The 23,696-nt window shown below is 31.7% G+C and overlaps 1 protein-coding gene across 3 annotated transcripts in view; it reads right to left on the minus strand.

Annotated features, from left to right (window-relative positions):
• The window catches only part of LOC111689096 (calmodulin-binding transcription activator 1), a 117,792-nt gene that overhangs the window by 77,808 nt on the left and 16,288 nt on the right, over positions 1–23,696 (minus strand). The window lies entirely within an intron of this gene.

The raw sequence follows: 23,696 nt of genomic DNA on the forward strand, positions 1-23,696 counted from the left end.
TCTTTATATTTGTCGTTCTACAGGTCGTAGTTCCGTTAAAATGGTATTATATTACATAAAGTAGTCCTTAAAATACAAAAACCTTAGATCTGGATACTATTAATATGTACCTTTACAATGAAATATTTTTTGGTGCATATTTTTTACATTTTTAGTTCATTTTTTCGCATTTTATAAGCGCATATTTTTAATTTTTTATTTTTTGCATGAAAATCCTTGGCCTGCTTAATACATAAACTTCGTTCTTGAATTTGCCATAAATAATGTTATTGTATTTGTCCATTATACTGATAACAATTTCTTACAACACCCTTTATCGTTCTATGATCCATAGTGCAATATACGGTTATCGCAAATTTACGATTTGAAAATAATTATTCCACTTTTTAACGTAAGCCGGTTAATAATCGGATAATACAAAATTAATCTGTTAATCGGCTAAAAGAAAACTGGACGCATTTGTATTGCTTTTTGAAAATATTGTTCTTACTATTATAAACAAAATTATAATTTTCCACTTTTTAATAATCTATTCTATGTAATTAAGTTTCGCTCAAATATTAGAAATTATTTCTTCACATGTAAAATCCTTTTCTATTTAAAGAAATGAAGTTAATTAATTTTATGTTTTGAATATATTTAAACAAGTTCCATAATTTATACGTTCCAATGAACTAGTGTATAACTGTTGCTGAAGAACTTATTAGAAATACTTTAGAAACACAACAATTGTCCTCAAAACTAGTTGTAGAAGTAATCAGAACTGTAGAATTATGCTATACGCACAATTGGGACGAACGACGAATTTTTCGGAACGAATTTTCGTCGTCAAATATAGAACACACTAAAATATATGAAAATACGCACGTACGAAATTCGTCGTACGCAACGAACTGTGCGATAGGTTTATTTCTATTTCTTACGCAGACGATCGACGAATTAATTGGGGAAAATTGTTTTAAGACTAATTCTGGAAGCCCGAATTTTCTGAAATTTGGCGGTTGTGAGTACAGCTAATAACAATACAATATTATATTCGAATATTCGAAATTATACTCGAAGTTATGTTCGAAAAATTTTTGGTCTTAAAATAATCTCTGCGTCATAAAAACTAAAAATAAAATTTCGAAAATTCGAACTTAAGTTTGAAAAATTTTTAAAGCTATTAAAACCAGTTCTGGTGGCCCGAATTGTCTGAAATTTGGCAGTTTGGAGTACACTTGATGACACTACAATGCTATGTTGAAATATTTAAAATTAAGTTCGAAAATTCGAAGTAATGTTCGAAAAAATTTTGAAGCTGTTAAAATAATCTCAAAATTGGGGATATTCACAAAAATATAATTTTAGTTCTATTCGAGTTCAATTTCTTACATTTTCTAATTTCGAAATAATGTTCGAATAAATTTTAAAGCTGTTAAAATTATCTCAAAATCGTGGAGATTCACAAAAATATAATTTTTGTTCCTTTTGCTTACTTTTTCCAATTTCGAACAAACAAATTTTGAAACGAATTCGCAGTACGAATAATTTAATTGTGTTCCATTCGACGAATTTACGCAACAAATTTTTTTTCGACTAGTTCGTCGTGCTTTACGGAATTCTTCGTTCGTCCCAATTGTGCGTATACCATTAATCAGTTCTAGAATCAGAAGTACTTTTTATAAAAATCATAAAATTATAATTTTTCTCAAAATTTACATGATAGATTTTTTTTTTAAATTTTCACACTTGATTTCGACATATGTTTTGAACAAAATTACACACCGTTATGTAAAATTGAAAAAAAAAAGTTATTAAGATTTTAATGAAAATAAAAATTCGTGGTTATGCCCACCATCGAAAAAGATCTGAACATCTTAATGGCTGGAACTATAACAAAATGTCAGACAAACAATTAAATACCACTTAATTAATAATTTCTTCGAAAAAAAAACGGAGCTGGTGATAAAAATAGAATTTTTTACTTCGGTACTCAAATTATTTATGAATTGTTGTTGTTTATGTGCAAAATTTACATTTTTTCACAAAACAACATTATATATTTAAAAAGTATTGGAACTATTTACAGCTTTTTTGATTTTTTTATAGAGCCAGATTTGGAGCTCTTAGTCACACTAACGTATTATTAACAAAAAACAAAGTAAAACAATATGCTTTGATATTTTTGTGCGTAAAGTTGATATCGATATTAAAAAAAAATAATATTTACATATTATTACTTTTGTTTAAATTTGAAATTTTATTTTTAAAATATTGAAAAAAAAAAATCCAAACTCGATTACAAATAAACACATATAAAAGAGACTCTTGAACTTTGAATATTTTTCATAACTACAAATTTAGAAAAATATTTAAATAACAAAAATTTTAAATTTAATTTAAATTTATTTAAAATAAATTAAAAACATCGAGAACACATATTTATATACATAATTAAAATAGTTATTGGTTTTATAAGTTTTCTTAAAAAAAAAAAAAAAAAAAAAAAAAAAAACATTTAAATAGATATTTAATTTTTTTTAACACATTTATTAAAATGTACAACATCAAAAAACACATTTATTAAACAACAATAACAACTTTATTAAAAACCTTTAATTTTTATTTATTTTGTTGAAATTAGTATAAACACTTTGTAATTTATAAAATTGTATCCATTTGTTTTTGCTTTAATTAAGAATTTTCATTTCAAATATTTTGACGAACCGTGCGTATGATAAATATTTAATAGCGGATATTTTTTTTGATTATTTATTTATGTTACTCATCCGTTACACTGTTAAGTAAAGCGTTCTTTTTTTTTCTACAACAAAAATGAAAAGAAAGCGAACGCGTTAAAAACGTGCTGCACGTGTGGCTAACGTTTAGTAACTAAATCCTGTTTCATTATGAATATGAATGGTAGTGCATGTATGTGTACATGTGTAAGTATATGTAACTGTATGCAACAACATCATCCTTGTTATTAAAAAAACACACACAAACAAAAAGATTCTCAACTGACTTGCCATTCGTGGCCAAGTGAATAGTACATATGTATATATGTATTGAAAACAACAACAACGACGACGACAATAACAACAGCAATAACACATAAATACAACAATAATAATAAAAAATTCAAGAATTCGGAAATTTTGTAGGTTTCCCATAACAACCAAGAGAGAAAGACAGAGAGAAAGAGTTATAAATTTTAAAACTAAAATCACACAAAAACAACATCAACTGCCTTTGTAAGAGCAACAATGATAACAATAACAACAAGGGTTGGGGGCAGGCTTTTAGGATATAAAAAGAATTAAAAAAAAATTAAAAAAACTAAATTTATTTTTAAAATAAATATAAATTTTTAAAATAAATCATGAAAATCAAAAAATTTTTCTTAAAAACTCACAAAATTTTCTAATTTCTTTAAGAAACAGCTTTTTTTTGAAAATTTCCCCTTTTTACCAAACATGTTGCAACTTTTCTATTTGTTAAGCTGTATGTATGTGTGTGTTAGTGCATTCATAGTTTTTTGTTGTAGTTTTGCATTCCTTTCTATTCCTTAGCAAATAATTTGTTATTGTTGTTGTTCTTTCTTCTTCAAAACACGATTGTCAATCTTTAGTTTCATTAGTATTAGTTAAAAATCATTTCGTTTATTAGTTCGTGTGTTCGTTAGTTTCTTCGTTTCAAATTATATTTGTTGTAGTGCATAATTTTAGGGGTTGATGTGTGATTTGTTTGCAAAACCAAAACAGTGACTTGCGCATTTAATATCTAAACCAGTAGGAAAAAGCGCGCCTAAAATCATTTAAACCTTCCCCTAAATAGAGCAAAAACCGAACAACAATAAAAATAAAAACAAAATAAGAACAAGCAACAATTTTTATGAACAACCAGCAAACGACCAACAACAAATAGTAAATAACAAAAGCACGTGGTTTTTATTGTGTTTTTTTGTTTTGCTCGCAGCAAATATGCACGTGATTTCGGCAACTTTGTTTACAAACAATCCATTTTACAAAGAAATAAACGTGGTTTCGAATGTGAAATAATAGAGAATCTCTTTGGTATTACATTACACGTCTCATGTTGTCTCCATTTGTGTTATGTATTAAAAATAACAACGAATATCTTGCATAATTGGAAATTATGTGTGAAAACCTTATAATGTGAAGGAGGCTTTTAACAAAACATTTTATGAGTTGGGCCTCTTTTTATCACACACACACACAGACCGACAAATTTTAACCTAAAGACCAAAATACACTTTTCCTAAAGGACTGTTACCCGCTGAATCCGAATTTGACCTAAGAAATCGTTCACATCTGGGATTTGGGATATCGTGTCTTAAAGTTTGAAAAAAAAAACCCTTGAAGACAACAATTCATAAAATATTGTATATCATATCTGACAGCCTATTCTGTCAGCTTTAATTAATTCACGTTTTTCAAGCATTAGATGAAAGTATTAGATGTACATTCTCTTTTTTAAAGCTAATAAAGTTGTCATGGCAAAATATTGCGTTTTCTCAAATTTCAGGGTACGATGTCTCAAATCCCAGATGTGATGAAGAAAATCTATCAAATTCGAATTCAGTGCTGCTTAACCTTTTTGAAAATTCCAACTCGGTCTCGTATCTGAAATTACAACTAATAAGCAAGAAAAATTCTTTACATATTTTTGAAGAATTAATACCTAACCAGCTGGTTAATTGATCGTTTATTATTATGTCCTTGAAGAATTTAGAATATTCATAATTTTTTTTTTTTTTTTTTGATCGGATTGGTTCAGATTAATAAGAGGCCATGTCTTATATAGTACATTATGTAGTTGTTATTGGCCAATGTTATCAGAAACTCAGCTTCCTGAGCCTTTTCTTTAAAAATCGAGAATAAAACAAGTAAGAGTTCTGTGCCGAATCGTATATACCCTTCATTCACCACGGTATGTTAAAAAAAACAGTCGGTACCAAAAAGTCTTCTTTTAAATAACTTACTTCAGGTTCAACATGCTTAATTTCATGTTTTTAGATTAAATTTTATGGAAAATTCAAAAGAGTACCTTTTTAAAAACTAAAAAGTACCCAAAAGTTCATTTTAATGGGTTCTCACCTATTTCAGACTCTACATACTTAATTTCATGTTTCTAGGTTCAATATTATAGAATATTCGAAAAGTACCCTTTGGAAAACGAAAAAGTACCACAAAGTTCCCTTTTATGGCTTCTAACTTAAGCCAGGCTCCACATACTTAATTTCATGTTTCTAGCCATGTTTTAGCATGAATAAAAAATCTTAATTTTTTATGAAATTTTCAGAGGTTGTCTAGGATTTTTGCTCATATCTCCGTTATTTATGGACCGATTTTGCGATCTAACAGAATTATTGAAGATTCGGAGCTCGCCGATATCTGGGGTTCTCTAAAAACTGATTTCAACAAACATCCAGACGGACAGACAGACGCTATCTATAAGGATCCAGAATATATGGGTCGAAAAATAATATTATAGAAATTACAAACGGAATGACAAACTTATATACACCCTTCTTTCGAAGGTGAAGGGTATAATAAAAGTGAAAAACCTCGATGACAAAGAAAGTGATTCTATGTATGATCTACATTCGTCCGCACGTCCTATCATGTATAGTTGATTATACTTCTATTGTTTCTTTAATTCATGTAACCTTATGGAATTTTATTTCCCATATTTCTATATCAACCCTCGTTACGACGAACATTTTTGAGATTTCGGCAAATTTACGTTCTAGAGTTCAGTTCGTTTTATAACAAACACATTTGCTTCTTCTTTGCCAATTTTTTCGAGCGACCTGGTTCTCATATGATGTAAAACTTATCTCAGGAAGTTTTATATTTAATTTTGTGATCTGATATAGCCTTTATTGTCTTCAGGCCTCTGATAAATATATAAACCTCTATTGGTGCAACATTAATTCCATGACATTCTATCTAGGGATTAGCGTCTCAAAGTTATCGATTTATTATCTCCCTGTTATGTGATCGTGCACCTCCGATGTTTGTATATAGCCTTTCAAGGTGTATACTGATAACACTATCTAAAGATAAGAGTCGTAACGGCTGCAAATACCTCCATATATTAGGATATATGTTAGAAGTAGTCAAAGTACAAAGAACTAATAAAGATAAAGACATGAAATTTGGGATTCTGCAACTCCATATTTGTAAATATAACATATATTTTTTTCTAAAAAAAAACTGACTATAGAAAATAAGGATATTAAAGGATTAAAATTTCAAAGGACATTTTTTAGTTTTTTTATTCTAACATTTTAAAACTATTTTATTTGTAAAAATACTGTTATTCTCCTCTTTCAATCGATACCTATATTGACCTACTAGACTACTCATATTTATATTTACTCATCCTTTCAAACTTTAAAGTCCTTTTGAAGAAAGAAACGATCAGAAAATAAAAAAACCAAAAATGTAGTTTAACTATAACAAGTATGTAGTTTCAAACGTATATGGTCTTGCTCATGTGTGCAACAATTTTTCCCAATTTGTTGTACGGTGTAATCAAATAAAGATTTTTTTTGATCATGCACAGAAAAAAAACATGATTGTGACAAACGTGATCTAAAAGCAATATATTATGGTTAAATTTATGATTGTAGTCCAAACATGTTATGGTTATTACAACTATTTCAAAATATCATATTATGATCAAATACTATTGCAATATTTTTTTATTTATCATAACATTTTTATACATGATAACATTATGATCAAAAATTATATTATGATAACAATATAAAAAAACATTGTTGATTTTATGTTATAAACCAAATGAGAATTATTTAAATTATTTAAAAAAATGTGTATGGCAAAAGTTGTTTTGTTGTTGTAATGATTAATAATGATTGTTTGTAAGTTTAATATGTTGTAAAAAACTAAAAATGTTGTATTAGCATTTTTTTTTAAATTTACAAACATTTGCAATTATTTGGATTTGATAAGAATACATTTTCACAGTAAACATAGTTGAGATAACTATGTCGAAGCAACTTTTTTCTCTGAGTACTCTATGTGGTATCTGAACTTAAATTTTATTCAATAATCACACCATTAGTACTTCACTTTCTCAGTCATCGATGCTTCAGTCCTAAAAAATTGATAAATGTACTCAAGAGTCTTGTAAAGAAGACAGACTGTAGTCTTAGACGGTCACTACTAAGAAACCGACCGATTATTTTTATATAGAATGAAAATTATGATTCTGTTTTCATTTAAAATTTCGTTCATAAGCTTTTATGGGAAGCAATGACTTAAATATTTATAAATCAAGATCAAAATGACATTACATAACTTAACATGTTTTGTATATACTACAGACTCTATAGAACATTTTTAGTGTCTACTAACGCACTCTGTAGGTGGTAGAATCTATGTATATTCAAAAAATTCCATACACTCAACTCATCATTCAATTGAGTCTATTTCACCAAGCAGCCAAACAAACAAAATTCATGGTTTAGTTTAGGAATTTGCAATTAATTTTATATTAAATACTACTACTACTACTACTACTACTACTACTACTATTAATGTACATACAAATATAAAGTAAACACAATGCATATTTAATAATGTTAATATGAGAAATTTTACAAAAAATTTTTAAACAAATTAATTTATTTGAACTGCCATTATCGAACTTTTGCATCTCTAAACGAAAATATTTGTATACGTAGAGAAACGTTCAAGTATGAGTATTTAGTTGACAAAATAGTTTAATAGCTAAAAATAATGTTCGAAATTATTTGAGTTTTTTGTTGTACGAGTATTAGAAAAGTTATCAAAAATGTCATTAAATGATAATAAAGTCATTATCATTAAATATTAATGATTGGTTATTTAGTTTCTGGTAACAATGGATTTTAATACAATGTTTTTGTAGATTATAACCATAATAGAGGATTTAATGAATTTAAAATAAATTTGCAATTATATTATAAATGCTGTGAGAGAAAATGGAATAGCAAATTAAATTTCTTTTAAAATTTAATTTTGAGTTATAAAGGAGTTGACTTTAAAGAAGTAGACAATCAGGTGGAACTTTTAAAGAAATATCTTCAGAAATCCATTGCTACTTGGATCGCTCTAAAGTAAAAAAAAAACGCGGAAACCAAAAGCACAGCAACAGTTTCTAGGTGGAAGTTTGTTCTATCATGGAAGTAAAATATTGTGGATTGGAAGTCAGAAGCCAATTAAGGCGGTATCAGTTGATAAAAATATAAACCCGTGTTGGACTGTAGGAAGACAAACCGAAATACTCTTTCGTTGGTAAACTATACATTACATCGGCAATATGACTTCCAAGGAGAATTGGCAATGAAGTATTAAATGAACTGAGAAGTGGACTAAAGAGAGTTAATCTGATGAATGCGAAGCAGTTGGAACAGTAGGAAGGGTCAGTAAAACAATACGTAACAACGAAAGCCGGTCCTACGCACTGAACTGACTTGAATTATTCGGTCAAGGACTCTAGCAACAGCCACACAATTTTGGTTAATGCCGGAATAAAATCCCGACCTTGGTTCTGCATCAAAATCGACTGCGCCCTATGTCCATACAATTAAGATGGAACTCATGTTTAAACCAATATCACTTCAGGAACTGCTCCGGGTTGAGTCATCAGCAAAAGTGGACAAGTAATCGTATCGCTTCTTAATACCAACAGCAACGGCGAAATTAAATTGAAACATCGATAGCATTGTCACTATCATATGCCCTTTATCCACTCCCAGTAACATCAATCACCTGTTATACTCTCAATTGTACTCCACAGTTCAACTGCAACCGCCTTCAAAACTAAATCTCCAAGATAACCCGATACATTTAACACACCAATATCGTGGTCAAGGCGGTCCATTAGACAAAACTAACGAACTGTTTCAGAATGCACAGATGTAACCAGCTGTTCAGCAGGGTACTTTCCCGAAATTGGGTCGATATTAGCTCTGGTACTCTGGCTAAGCGAAAGGCTAGAGTGTACATTGCTGGCAATAAAGGAAGATACACCTTCTGCACTTCGAATGATGATGACCCCGGGCGAATTTAAAGTAGTTCCTGCATCACATTAACAAGTGCTGGTCTGATCAACAACGCAACATGCAGAACAGTAGTATCTCTATGATCACAACTCTTCACCAAACGTATACATATGAACTTCCTTAAAGTAGTTTCGCAGCAGAACGACATAACTTTCTCTCATAGGCCGTTAACTCAACAACAAATTCGTTCTTCCACTTTTGTGAAGTTGAGCTCAGAAGCCTGTGAGAAATCAGTCGTAGTTATTCTAAGACGTTATCTCGCACTGCTCGTCTGGAGAATTCTATGAGTATTAACATCTGGTTTAGAGATCGGATTATAGACAAAAGCAGGTCAATTAGAGAGGACAGTTCAGGATAGGGGGTAATGATTATACAAAGTAATTCATTACATGGTCAATTACAATTACTTGTAATGTGTAATTGAGCAATAACCGACTACAATTACTTGAAATTTAGTTAAATTTTTTATAGATACACTTACTTGTAATTTGTACTTGACAAATAACTAATTACAATTACTTGTAATTGTAGTTAAAGTTTTGCAAATTATTACTTGTAATGTGTAATTGAGCAATAACCAATTCCAATAACTTGTAACTGTAAATTAGGTTTCAATTATTACAAATTAATGTAATTATATGGAACATAATTTACAATTACAGGTAATTGTCATGCAAATTTTCCAAATATAATAACAAGTAATTGTAATCAGTAGTGCATCAATTATAATAACTTCAAATGTAATTGTAGTTGAAAATGCAATCATTACCCCTCAAGGTTAGGCCATTTAAACGCTGGAACACATTATTTCTTTCATCGAAATTTGAATGAAATGTTTTTTGGGATACATCCTCAAGATCATTGATTGAAAATATTTAGGAACTACGTTCCGATAATGAGTTTTTGAAGACTTAAATATCAACTCATTAAAGTAAGAACTTAATTAGTGATATTGACAACTTGATAAGTAAGATTTTTATAATTTCTTTATACTACAAAAGTTTTCCCCCCATAAATTAACAATTAAGACAAGACAATTTGCAATCAATTATACGATTCTTATTTTCATTAATAAATTACAGATATATAGTTTATACAAAACATTCACATCTAAAAACATATTTTTTTTTTGCCAATGTTGCTTGCTTAGGGGAATTTTAGCAATAAAATAATATATGCAATTCATAGAGATAATCTATCGAATAACAAATTATATTGATGTTAGTTGAGAACCAAATGAAAAAAAAACATACAAGTTCATCTTGGCACTACAACGTACATATGTATATAATTTTTGGCATCAAACTTATAAAATTGTTAATGGTTCCATCTTCATGCACACTAACAACAAAATTTCAATTCACTTGAAAAATGTATTGAATTTTTGAAGAAGTCTAGCAAGTGGTTCTTAAGAGTCAAGAACATTTGTTGGGGTTGCACAATACCAACAACAACAACAACAACAGCAACATGAGCCGCCTTGAGGCATATGGATGAATGAATGAGTAGATGATGACAATGTCGAAGTGTCGACAACATAGATGTTGATGTCTTGCTTAACACCAATAAGTGTAACAACAACAACTATAATAACAACGATAACTAAGGTTTTACTAAATATTCAACTATGTCGCGCTGTGATAATTCGACAATCGTGAACAGTTAGTTTTTTGTGCTGACACCATGAAAATTTTATACAAAACGGAAATGGAAATAGGAAAAGGAAAAAAAACTATAGTTGAAACAAATCTGTAGAGATTATTTGTGGGTGTGCAACAAAAAAAAAAAAAATTCATATGTACAAATTCATTTGTATGCATATATGTATATATGTGTATGAATGTAGTTTGTATAAAATCAGATGCGTTTTGAAACTTAACGAAACTATTTTTGCATACATTTTCTACAAAATTAAAATTTTTATTTTTTTTAAAGAATAATAAATCAAATTTTATGAAAATTTATTTTTAAAAATTCTTTGGAAATTTCGGGTGGTGTCATCTCTCTGCTGCTGTGGAATCTTGTCGTAAATAAAATTATTTTTAGAATCAGTAGGATTGGCTTAGAAGTAATCGCATTTTATTTAAGTCGCTTTTCATTTAAGGAAAATTTGTTTTCACAATAAGTGGAATCAGCCCTCTGCGTTTTACTATCATGGATAAGGGAAAACGGTCTAAGTGTCAACCCTGTCAAAACCAAACAGTTTATTTTCACCAGATGGTTCAAGCTCACGTCGAGTAGAAGGCACTATTGTACCGTCATATACACTGATGACTCAAAGACATCTTCTCCTAAAAGTTGCTTCTTCTACTGTGTCTTCGACTTCCCCCGGGGGGCATGTTACCTTGGTGAAGCCTCCACCTTGGTGTTAGAGCGGTTTTCCAATACCTCTAGTCTGGCCGGGACTAAAAAAATTGGTTACATTCTGGTACAGAACACCGCATCTGGTACTACGGGTGGCCAGTTGCCCGCAGGACTATGTCCTGGCTGGTCAATTGGTTGAGGTTCCTTCGGGATCCACGTAGTAGCTGTGGTTTAAACCCAAATTCGCGGGAAGAGTAAAATGCGGTTAAAAGACTGATGTAAGGTAAAGTCAATATTTCGGGATAAGTTCGGTACTGTTGCCGAAACAACAGATACCCCACAGAGAAGTGACTGTGGGACTAAGCGTTGGAAATGAGTTGGTATTAATTGTATATGGTACGGAATGAATGTGGTGTACGGCGGGCCTCACCCACCCGTCTACCTACAATAAATGAGTCGTATGTTTTTCTCTTATGAATGTGTCGTATAAATGAGATGTTTGCTGGGTTGTATAATGATGGATGAAAGGTATCTAATACGAATGATACCATTGAATTTTCCTTCCTTGTCCAGATATGTTCAGAGTATACTTGTTCATATAAGAATTACCCAATCCATGTACAAAAATTGTCACCTGAGTTCTTCATTGAAGGATTCAGAGGCGATGGTAGAACGTTGATCAAGTCTTCCCAGTGGATGAAAAGACCACCGTGAGGAAAGGCTGTCAAGGCAGGTGTTCACGTAAAGCACTCCGACATTCGTTTTTCTTCGACTTCCTGACACCTGCACGGTCCTTTAGGCAGAGATATATGCTAACGATACAGCAGCGAAAAGAATCCGGGAACAATCAAATTCGATCATCACGTTGAGTTAATATGTGTTGCGGGACATGAAGGCATCCCTAAACTTAACCCTTGCGCAAAGAGATATTTATTAGACAGAACTCAGGTGGTCAAATATCAAATTGTAGAATATTAAGACTACTCTGACAACGGAACTATTGGTAAAAACTCAATTAGGTTCTGACTTACAAGTGCACAGACTGCTTTACCTTGGTGGACCTCTTTTCCATTATCTGGACTGTCTCAGAGATAGGTCACTTATTAACATGATCGGTTTTATTCGAAATACAGGCTGGTTTTCACGAAGACCACAATGAGCCACAAAGCTTCCGAGTGAACTCTGTAACTAGCGAGCACCCCACGTAATCTTATCTATCCCAAATTCTTTTAAGCAGAAAATTTTTCGATAATTTTCTCGAAAATAAATTTAAGACAATTTTTGGAAAATTTTCTATAAAAAGAAAATATAGTAAAAATTTTTATTTAAAAGAAATTTTATCGATAAAAAGAAAATTTATCGAATATTTTAGTCTTTAGAAAACGAAATACTTTTCTCTCTTAATATCACACATATTACGCCTCTGATAGTCTGTTACAAACTGTGTGTGACAAAAATTCTAAACGCCTTATGTTTCCAAAAAAAATTAGAAGAACAAAAAATACATAAATAAATTGAGACAATTGAGTTCGTTTTTACCATCACTCGAAATAAAATGTTGCTGATATTTCAATTGTCTCTGCTGGTGGTGTTCAACAAGATGGAAAACATGATAAGACTTGTCCATATTTTACAGGCTAACACTTACTACTGATTATTATTACATTTGAGTAATTGTTTTAAATCCTTTGTTAAAAACAAAAAACAGAAAATCCAAAAGAAAATTTAAACTTTATCTAGATTTAAATAAATTTGTTAAAGCAAAATTCTAATGTTTTTATTTTAATTTAAAATGTTATTTTTTTAATGTAATTATAATGAAAAAGTTAAAGAATTATTTGAATGTTTTTATTGATAAAACTTTGAGAAAGTTATGGTCTAAAAAACCCCGCTCGCCTTAAATTTACAAAAAAAAAAAAAAAAAAAACAAGAAACCAAAGTATGTTATCATTTCTTTGCTCACCAAAAGAAGCCAAATAACCTTCAAACATGAAATTTGTTTTATTATTTTAAATAAATCATAATAAAACCTAAAAAATAACACGGAGTCAAAACTAAAATTAAAACAAATAACAAAACTAAATGAAAGAACAACTAACTAATTTAGACAAAACAACATTGAAACTAGACCATAGATCGGCCTGTAGAGAAAATGACCCTCATGAACAAGCATTTATGTTGCGGTTTGTTGAAAACATAATTTTTGTAAATTTAATTTACATTTTTATTGTGTGATAAACCTATTGTGGTCGGCCCCTGATTGCTGTAGATGCCGAGCGCTTTTTTAGTTGAATGCAAACAAAAAATGCATTCTCACGTGTGCTTGCAAGTGTTTTTCCTAAAGTTTCTTCATTCATTCATGTGGCTTAAACATGTATGATTTGAATTGTCTATTACTTAACCATACAGTGGACCTGGGATTTTAATCTAAAAAAATCTATTATTTTCTATAAATATAAGAAAGAGGGTTATACTTGGCTTTATCAAGTCTATGCGGAAACCATCAAAATATTTTTAGTAAATTTTAAATGAATTTGGCAAAATCGCTCTTAGGTCATTATGGATCGATCATTTTGGACTTTTCACCACGATTAATTCCTCTATTAGGATAATTCATTTTTACATTTTACATTTTTTCATTTGGACCAGCACTCAGGGGATGAAACCTACTTATGCAATGCATTGTGTTGGAACTAGGAAAATAGGTTGTGGGAAGGAGGATAAAGGGAGTAGTGTTTGTGGACATTTGATTTAAATCTTTTTATATCGAAAGTGGCAGGGAATATCTCTAAGGGAAGTTTATTCCACATACGAACAGTGTGGCTGAAGAATGAATTTTCCTTGTAATGTGTTGTGCGGTCCACTGGTTAATCTACCACAAATGGGTGTGTTCTTGAAGAAAGACGTGTGTTACGCAAGAATACACGGGTATCGGAAACAAGTTTCCAAATTTCAAAGGAACACATTCCATTGTAGTATCGATAGAACAGTGAAGTACACCCCACGTTGCGAAGGTGCTCCAGTGAATCAATAGAGTTAGATACCCTACAGTCACCGATAAATACCTTCGCCCTCTCCTGTACGCGGTTGAGTTGCTCCAAAATTGACTTCGAAGCTCCGGCCCATACATGAGAGTTGTATTCTATTTTCGGTCGGATATAAGTGGTGTAAGTAGTAAGAAGATCAGATGGAGTGAAGTATGACTTACACCGTTGCAAAAAAAAACCGAGACACTTGAATGCTTCTTTCGAAACTTGAAAAATGTGTTTAGTCCAGCGGACTAAACATCATGCCCAGAACATCAAGAGTTTAATATTTACACCATCCATATATATAGATGAAACAATAGTATCTGCCAAGCGTTTATGTGTTAAAAAATAACATTGAGTCTTACGGGAGTTAAAATCGACTCTGTTAACACGACCCTATTCAGAGATTTTTATCAAGTCGTTATTAAGCGATTCATTCATATTGCGCCTCCTTGTCTCAATATCTATAGGTCATGGCCTATGATTGAATGAATAAGAATGGCAGATACTGCTGCCATCCGCAAAAGAGCGATCATGTCAGTCTATAGGTTAATATACGATCCAAATATTCGTGTCAACATTTTTGTTGACAATCAAGCTGCGTACGCTAAATTCATACACTACATTTCGGATGTTGTTCTCTATGTGTGTGTCCGATTAATGAGAAGTGTGTAGGTTGATATATAATAGATGATTATTTACAAGTGATACCATTGACGTTTTATTCCGTGTCCAGATATGTTTAGAGAAAACTCAGTTCATACCAGACTTTTCTGTGAGTTACAACAAAGTTTTCGGCTTAATTGATGGTTTCGTACTTCGGTCTACCGGTTACGTCTCTAGGTGCTGTTGCGGACTCAACATAGCCTGGTTGTATATGGAAAAGATGTTTTTGCAACTCGGAAGTTAAGCAACGTAAATTGAAATCGGTGCCACAGGGTATACAGAGAAGTCACGAGCAAAAAGCTATTTCCCTCTTTTCGCACAAAACGAATTCAATGATTTTTTAGCTGTATTTTATATACCTCTTCTCACCAAACAATTTCAAAATCAAACAAAAGCTGATTTTAGACTTTTTCAAATATCAAAAGAGACATCTCTGTATACTTTGTGCCGGTGCGTAAGAAGTACACTGGGCGGTGGTGAGACGTCACTAAAGCTCCCTTAGTGGTTGAAAAAGACCACTGTGAAATAAGGCCAACACGACAGGTGTTCAAATTGAGCATTTCAGGGGTGACCCTTATGAGAGCAAGAAGAGAAATCTCTTCAAAAAGAGCAAGTCTAGATTCATCAATCGTGTCAGTTGCTTAGGACTCCCATACAATAATATTGTGAAAGCTTTCAGAATGAGGAGAAAACGGCAACACATCTTGTATGTGTGGATCATATTTGTGAACGTTCAGCTAGATCAGATGATTCTGTTTTGAAAGCAACGATGGAATAACAATCAACATTAAGTAGGGATGTAGAACTCCTCTATTTCCATTCTGTTAATTTCCTCAACTTATCTATCAGTCAGCTTTTCCTGCCTTCTCTCTAGTTTTCTTTTCTCTTGTTATAACGAATAATTTCTCTTTATTTATCTCTCTTATGTGTTCTTTTTCTCCATGTCCTTGCAGGACTTGAGATATTTGTGCCCAGAAGTATTGGTGATACCAGTGTTTTCCTGTTGTCTGGTGAACCTTACACCTAGCATAATGAAGTTGTTTCATTATGAAGCCAAACTCTGTTTAGTTTCTGTGGGTCCGGGGTGGAAGCCTTATAGAAGCACATGCTAAGAATCTCTTAATAATGTTTTACTAACAAATCCGTTCAAATTTGTTGAAAGTGTTTGCTGATTTCAACGGACAAATTTTAAATTTGTGTTAAATATATTTTTAATCTTACGACCTTTACTTTAATTACAAATGGACGAAATCTGCGTTAAAAGTGATTCAAAGCTAGTTGTTTTAGTTTTAGATCTAGGACCAATACTTCTATAATTAATAAACATTAAAATAAACCCTTTTTTGCCTTTCACTTTATTTTCTTGGTTCCACCGTTTAGTAACGTATTTGTGCATCCATTTAAAATAATCAAAAACAATATAAAGCGAGATACGATTAGTTGCCCAAATGTGTGATACCACCGTCATAATGTCTAGGCACGTTTATGGGCATAACTTTATTTCTTCTCCTTTTTTTTGCAACAAAAAAAGAAAAGCGAGAAAACAGTAAAGAAAAAATTTGTTTTCCAGCTTTTCTTCTTTTTTTGTCGATGTTTTTTGTTTTAATTTATTTTATTAGCTGGCAAAGTGCATAATGGCTTATATGACGCCCATACACAATCACCAAAAACTGAATGTGGGAATGTTGCAACTATATTACCTTTAGCCACGGATAACCAAAATATAATAGAAGAAAAAAACAAGACTATTTTAAACAAGAAAAACTTTTAGACAAATAATAAAAAATAAACAAGAAAGCAGAAACCTTAACAATGTTAAACAAATTTTTTAATTTCTTTTTATTTTGATTTTGTTAAATTTTATACTCCTGCTAGCACTTCCTCAACAAGCACACTTGCCCATTTATCTACTCTAAGTTAAAATATAATAGGAATGAGCAAAAAATGCTATGTTGAGTAATAATAATTGTTGAATGTTTAACGAAATGTTAATACCCTACACTGAATTAAAGTTAACCAAATCTTAGACAAAAAACTGTTAATAATATTAACCCTTAGGCTAGATTGTCACAGGCCCGAAAAGAATTGTGACTTAACCTGGGTCCAAAGTTGATCACTTTGTAAGATACTTATAAGAAGAGACAAATATATAGTAGAAAGAGAGAAAAGAAGAGATAGGAGTCAGGAATGGAAATAGAGAAAAGAGACAGCATAACTGTCGAAGAATAGAGACGTTTAGCAAAAAATTACGTCCAGTTTGGTTGATAATTGGGATTCACATCCATTCTGTCAGGTTAAGAAATGCGATAAGTCGTTCTAATTCTACCTATCGCACAGGTGTACTCAGACAACTTTAGGTCCTGAGCAATAGATATCTAATATTTGTCCACGATTTGTCATTTTATTGCATATTGAATGCCGAAGAAGTGATCAATTTCCATTTCACTAAGCGTTATACCAACTCTTGCCAAGTTATTAGCAATGTTGTTACCATACGTGTTCTCGTGTCCTTAGACCCATACGAGATGCCCGGCATTCCTGGACAAGTCTAGATGTGTGTAAACACACCAGTAAGGGATTTAATAGCAGCTTGACTATCAGTATAAATTCTGATATATCTATTGAATATCCAGTAGTGCAAGGATGCTGCAGTTATCATTGAGTCTGAAGAAGATTCTTATTTCAAATACCCCAATGAAGATGCCACCGCTAACTCCTTCCTGCCCTTTGGATCCGCCAGTATACACGCGGAAACAGTTGTTAACCCGAAGGAAGGATTTTTTAGTCTCCGAAGAGATACAGTATCGGAATTGTTTCATTTGAGACGGGGATGCAGTTGTCAACAGCGTGCTGAGATCTTTTAAGATAATTCACGATTTTCGCCCAAGGATCTAAGTTAGGAAATTAAGCTTACTCTGACTACAGTGAACATATTTAGCTTTGTCCGAGAGCTTTAATACCTCGCCGTTTAGCCGAGGAAGAGAAAAATGAGGTATCTTGTATTTTCCAAAAAATAGCACAATTTCCGTATTACTTGGATTAACACTAAGGCCACATTCAACGCTTCATGAGCTTATGATCTTGAAGGCTTGTTCTAACTTTAGAGATAAGATATTGAGATGATCGCCCAATACCGCTACCACAAAATCGTCAGTATAGGCGACTGTTTTTAAATCAATTGAGTCTAGTTTACTGAGAAGACTATTAATGGCAATATCCAAAAGAGCGGATATAGTACGCCGCCATGTAGAGTACCCTTACATTTGTGTAAAACGGGCGTAATATTTAAAATTTCAGATTGAAATTTTATTTTATAAAATGTGACCTTTAACCTCAACGATTTACTTTTTAAATTCAAAATTTTACTTCTCTTTCATGTGTTACAATATGTCCGAAATTTTCTAATAACATTTTATATGAAAACCAAAAACAGTTTTATTAATGCCATAATCAATGGTGTAAGGTATTCAAAATTAAACACCTCCTTCCTTAAAGTAGCTTCACATTTTCTCCCCATCACAACTAGGAAGAGAGCAGTAATTCAGGAAAATGAAAATAAATACAAAAATATCAACCGACAAAATGAAATACAAACGGAAGAGCATTTTGTTGGATCCTGGTACCAGGTATAACACAATTGTCAGTTAATTAGAAATCACAAAGCTTAATTTGTACATGATTTTCTTTGTTGTTCAGCACATTTTTTTTGTTGGTTAGTCTTTAAAGAAGAATTTATAAAGGTATTTTTTACGATTCCATTCCTCATTAAGTTTTTTTTGGTTTCTTCTCTGTTTGCTGTGTGAATACAAAAAAAAAACTTGGACAAACACGTAACATTTATTTGATATATTTTTATGAGGTCGTGTGAATTTGTTGTTGCTTTTTTCACTCTTCTTACATTTTTGATATTTTTAAGTTTTTTGTTTTTATTTGAAATTAAATCAATTAACCCATTTTGTTAATATATATTAGATACAAAGTTGAAAGACTTTACATTGAGAGTTTGGTACAACTTTATCCAACAGTGGAGAATTTTAAATTGAAGAAGAAAATATTTTAATGTTTTAAACAGACAAGGCTTTTGTTGATGAAAAAAGTAATAATGGAAAAATAAAGATCCAAACCTTATAATCCCAATTTATTATGTCTGATAATTCCTGCGAAATCTACATAGACGAAAAGAATTGAACATGGTGACGTTTTTCGTGGCACTCTTCTACAAGGGGTATGCAAGCTTTGGTTGGTTCTCCGAGAAGGTTTCTGTATTAGTCTCCTTAGATAGTTTAATATAATTCGGAAATTATCTGTCGAGACGTCGGTCAGTTTTGCATATATCCCAACCTCAATGTAAGACAGAAATGTTTTCTTAATTATACTTAACGACTCGATATGAAGTCATTCGTTAATAAAAATGCGCAATTTATGGATCGATCATCTTTAAAAGAATCACCATCACAAAACAATATTCATTCAGCCTTTCCTTTAACGAGAAGGATCTAGTACATCTTCAAACTGTAATGTGTAATTAACGAATAGTCTTTGGGAATAATCTGTTTCATAAGCGGTATTTTTATTCCTCTGAACGTGAAATAATTAAACATGATTAACGAATGGGCGACCGAAAAACCAAACTCAGATGGTCTATTATTAATCGAACTCTTTAACACTTCACTATAGTTTTTACGTGATTGTAGTATTCTACAAAAGCATATAACTTTGGAGGTATTGCAATCCCTGGGGATCGCCGGGGAGATAAAATGGTGCTGTCATTTGAATTCTCTCCATTCACTGAAATTATTTGACTTGGAGTCGAACCAGAAAATTTATCTAATCTGGTACCGCGAAAATCGTTGGAGTGCAAAGTCACCTCTTACTGGAGAGGTCCTTTGAGTGTACGTGTTAGCTGTGGTTGCACGTAAAACACAGGAAAAGAAGGTTAGTTTAAATAATGCACTGTAAATTCTATATTTCGGGATAAGTTGGGTATTGTTGCCCAAAAGAACAGACTGTGATTGTGGGAATAAGTTAATGTTAAAGTAATAGGATACATAATGTGTAAGGGGTAACTTGACCTTACCATATACATGTATGAATAGGTTATATGGTTTCTTCTGAATGAGCCGAATGAATGCGCTTTGTTCTTATTCAGATCTTATTCAGATGACATCATAGATCCCTTCTTTGCCATGGAATGTTTAGGAAAGGCTCAGTTCATAACTTACTTACTTGGATTATTTTGATAGGATCGTATTCCGATTGTCAACATTACCGAATCAACGGAGGTCTTTTAATCGACGTTGTTATGAAAGGAAGCTTTTTATGTCGGAAGGAACTTTGGCAACAGTGTTCAGAGAATAGTTATCTCAAGTATTTAAGCAATGTTCTTGTACATGGTCCACCTGTGATTTCAATTCACAAGGGGCAGGGTTGAGTCATCTCCAACCCAATAAAATTTTCTTCTAACCTCAACATCTTTGATTAGAAACTAAACTGTGGCATCCGGTTGTTTAGTGGTTAGTGTTCTAGTCTGGTAGACCGGAGGTGGTGGGTTCGATTCCCACCTTTGCCACTGGTTAAGGAACGTACAAAAATCATAAAGATTTTTCTGTTGCTAAAAAGTTTTTATTTTTAACTTAATTTTCCATAATCTTCATAAAATTCCAAATTTGAATTTAAATGTTTAAGGTCATTTCTTTCTAGTATTGAAAATCTACAAAAAGAAATGCTAAATTTAAACCCAACCAAGTAGATTTAGTATTCTTCCTCAAGGGAATGTTTGTATCTTAAATAGAAAAGTAGCCAAATAAATTCATTCATTCATAGATTCAGTCTTTCATTTCTTTAGACTATGCATTATTGTCGGTGTGCATACTAAAATAACTTAAAAAGAAATCCAAACAAACATTCAATTGAAATCCATCGATGAAAGAAGTCATCGGTGTTGGGGGTCGATACATTTCAACACTTATAAGTCAAGTGTAAAATACAACATGCATTTGTGGCACAGAACAGAGAACTGTACTCGCACCACATGCTACAAAAACAAACATGTTAGAGACGAGATTCAAGAAAGTTTGGTTAAAAAGTTAAAATATAACAAAGTAGTACAACTAATAAAAATAAATATCAAATACAAAACACTAACAACAATATTAAAGTACAAGTATCAAAATAGCCCAAGGATATAAAAATAATTTTTTGTTGTCTGTTTGTTTCTTCATACGTACAAACAAGTATATCCTTCCTCCATCAACAACTACTTAATATGAACAACAGTTTGCTCTTTATTTTTTTGTTTATAATTTGCCATTTTAGCCAAAAATAATAAGAAGGCAATAACAAAATCGAACCATTTCGAGTTAAGGAAGTGTGTGAGAAACAACGAATCTTATCGAAATTGTTTAGTTAAACTTCCACAATGAAATAATCAAACGAAAAGTGGAAAAGTTTTTCGTTCAAGATGACAGTGAAGAATGGGAGTTGGGAGTGTTTATTTGGTTATGTGTGATGGTTATAATCATTGAAGAAATCAACTTAATGAGCTTACGTTTTCTTTTTTCTATTGTTTGTCTCTACAAATTAATCACAGTGGATCGATAAATGGTATTAGCAAATTGATGGCATATTTATATATTATATTGAAGCTAGAAATCGAACTTTGGGGATTTAATTTATCCATTTTCATTTCTACAAACCACTTGACTAACTGTATTTGGCAAACTTGATGCTGATCAAATATTCGAATTATACAGTAAGTGGTCAAATTCTCCATGATAACCCCACATCAAATTCACAACAAATCCAGTCTCTGCATTTTAACGTTTAAAGCATATTATTAATCCGATTGAGTATTACTCAACAGATTCTTTAATTTATTTATTCCAACACTAAATATAGTCTCTTCTTTAGCTCAAAGGCAAATATTACCTCAACCTTTAGCGCCTCTTCCATCTCATCTCGTTTCATTTTACTATTTCGAAAGGCAAATATTGCCCCAACCTTTAGCGCCTCTTCCATCTCATCTCATTTCATTTTATTATTCAGAATTTTACTGATACATATTACAAAGCCAAAGATGGCATACACTGACTACCTTTCTAGTATAAAGGATAGAACCACTAGGATGTTGACACTCGATTCATTTGCTGCGAGCGAAAAGCGTTTTACATACATGGTTTTACATAGGCAAGTGTGAGGAAGGTCATTTTACAAGGTCATTTCTTCCATTTAATTAGTGGAGTGTCTGGACTCTGGACCAAAGCAAGAATATATATACCTTTGGTCAATGTTCCGAACGATTGGAGAATGTAGAAACTGGAACACTTATAAGTAGAGGGCTGATTAAACGATTGAAGCCACTAAACCACGTAACTATCATATAACGTTGTTAAAAAGATCGCGGAGACGCTTACTGACGATATCGCATCTAAGGATCATGTAACTTTCAGAGCGCCAAGTCATTAAAATATTTCAACAATATTTCAACAACTCTGGCTCAAAGCAAGAATTGAATGCCTCCTTCTTGCCCAAGTCCTGAACAACTGAGAAGTGTAGAAACTAACAGTGGTGTTAGTTGGTAAAATTTACATCATATGGGTACAAGACCACTCGGCAACGAAAGAGCCAACGAAAACAAGTGACCGAAACGTGAGCAAGACATGAAGCCTCCTCAAAATGAACAAGTCTGGTTTTAGTATGATGTTACGTATTTGAAGTGGACACACAGGATTCCTCTACCATTGTCAAGCTTACGCCGAAATGAGTTCCAAATATAGTGGGAGATATATTATCTACAACAATGAGTTTCTGAAAATTGGACGACAATGCATTCATTTTTAAATGTATTGTCTTGTTTTTGTTTTAACCTCATCAGGACCGATAGTTTTTTTTCCTTTTTTTTTTTTTTTGTTTGATTCGACAGATCTTGATGGGTCATTTTTCCTTCAGCAATCTTGTTATTGCTATAAACTACGATAGTGGCAGTCAAGATGAAAAACAAAGCATGCAACAACAAATCTCAGTCTGCTTTCCAGTAAAGCGTGGTCATCTCTTAGAATTTATCCAATTTTAGACCAATTTTATCCGAAAACGATATATTAACTGCGCTCCGAAGAGGCATCCGAAAGAACTTAGCCAGTACCGGGTTTGGTTCTGGGCATTCGGTTTCGAAAATATTAAGCTTTTTAATGTTTGCTATTAATATTATTTCTTTTTATATTAAACCAAATAATCATGCTTATGTCCCACTGTTTAACATTTTAACAAAACTACGAAAAAAAAGATCCACAGACAAGCGTAATAAGTACCAAGTGGATAAATTGATTAGAAGTAGACTTTGTTCTTAGTTTATTCTCATTTTTCATGATTTATTTTATTTTGCTATTTATTTGTTAAACAAAAAGTGTCGATAGATGTGCTTTAAATATGATGAAATAAGCATTTAATTTCGTACTAATTCTCAAAACATATACACAAATAAAAATCCTTTAAAATTCTAGTTGTTGTCATAAATTTTAACATTGGACATGTTTAGACCAAATAAAAATTTAAAGAAAAAATATCAACTTTTGTCTACAACAATAACACATTGAGTTTGTAAAGAACACCTTTGGGGG

The sequence above is a fragment of the Lucilia cuprina genome, chromosome 6 (assembly GCF_022045245.1).
Source record: "Lucilia cuprina isolate Lc7/37 chromosome 6, ASM2204524v1, whole genome shotgun sequence".
In the NCBI taxonomy this organism is placed as follows: domain Eukaryota; kingdom Metazoa; phylum Arthropoda; class Insecta; order Diptera; family Calliphoridae; genus Lucilia; species Lucilia cuprina.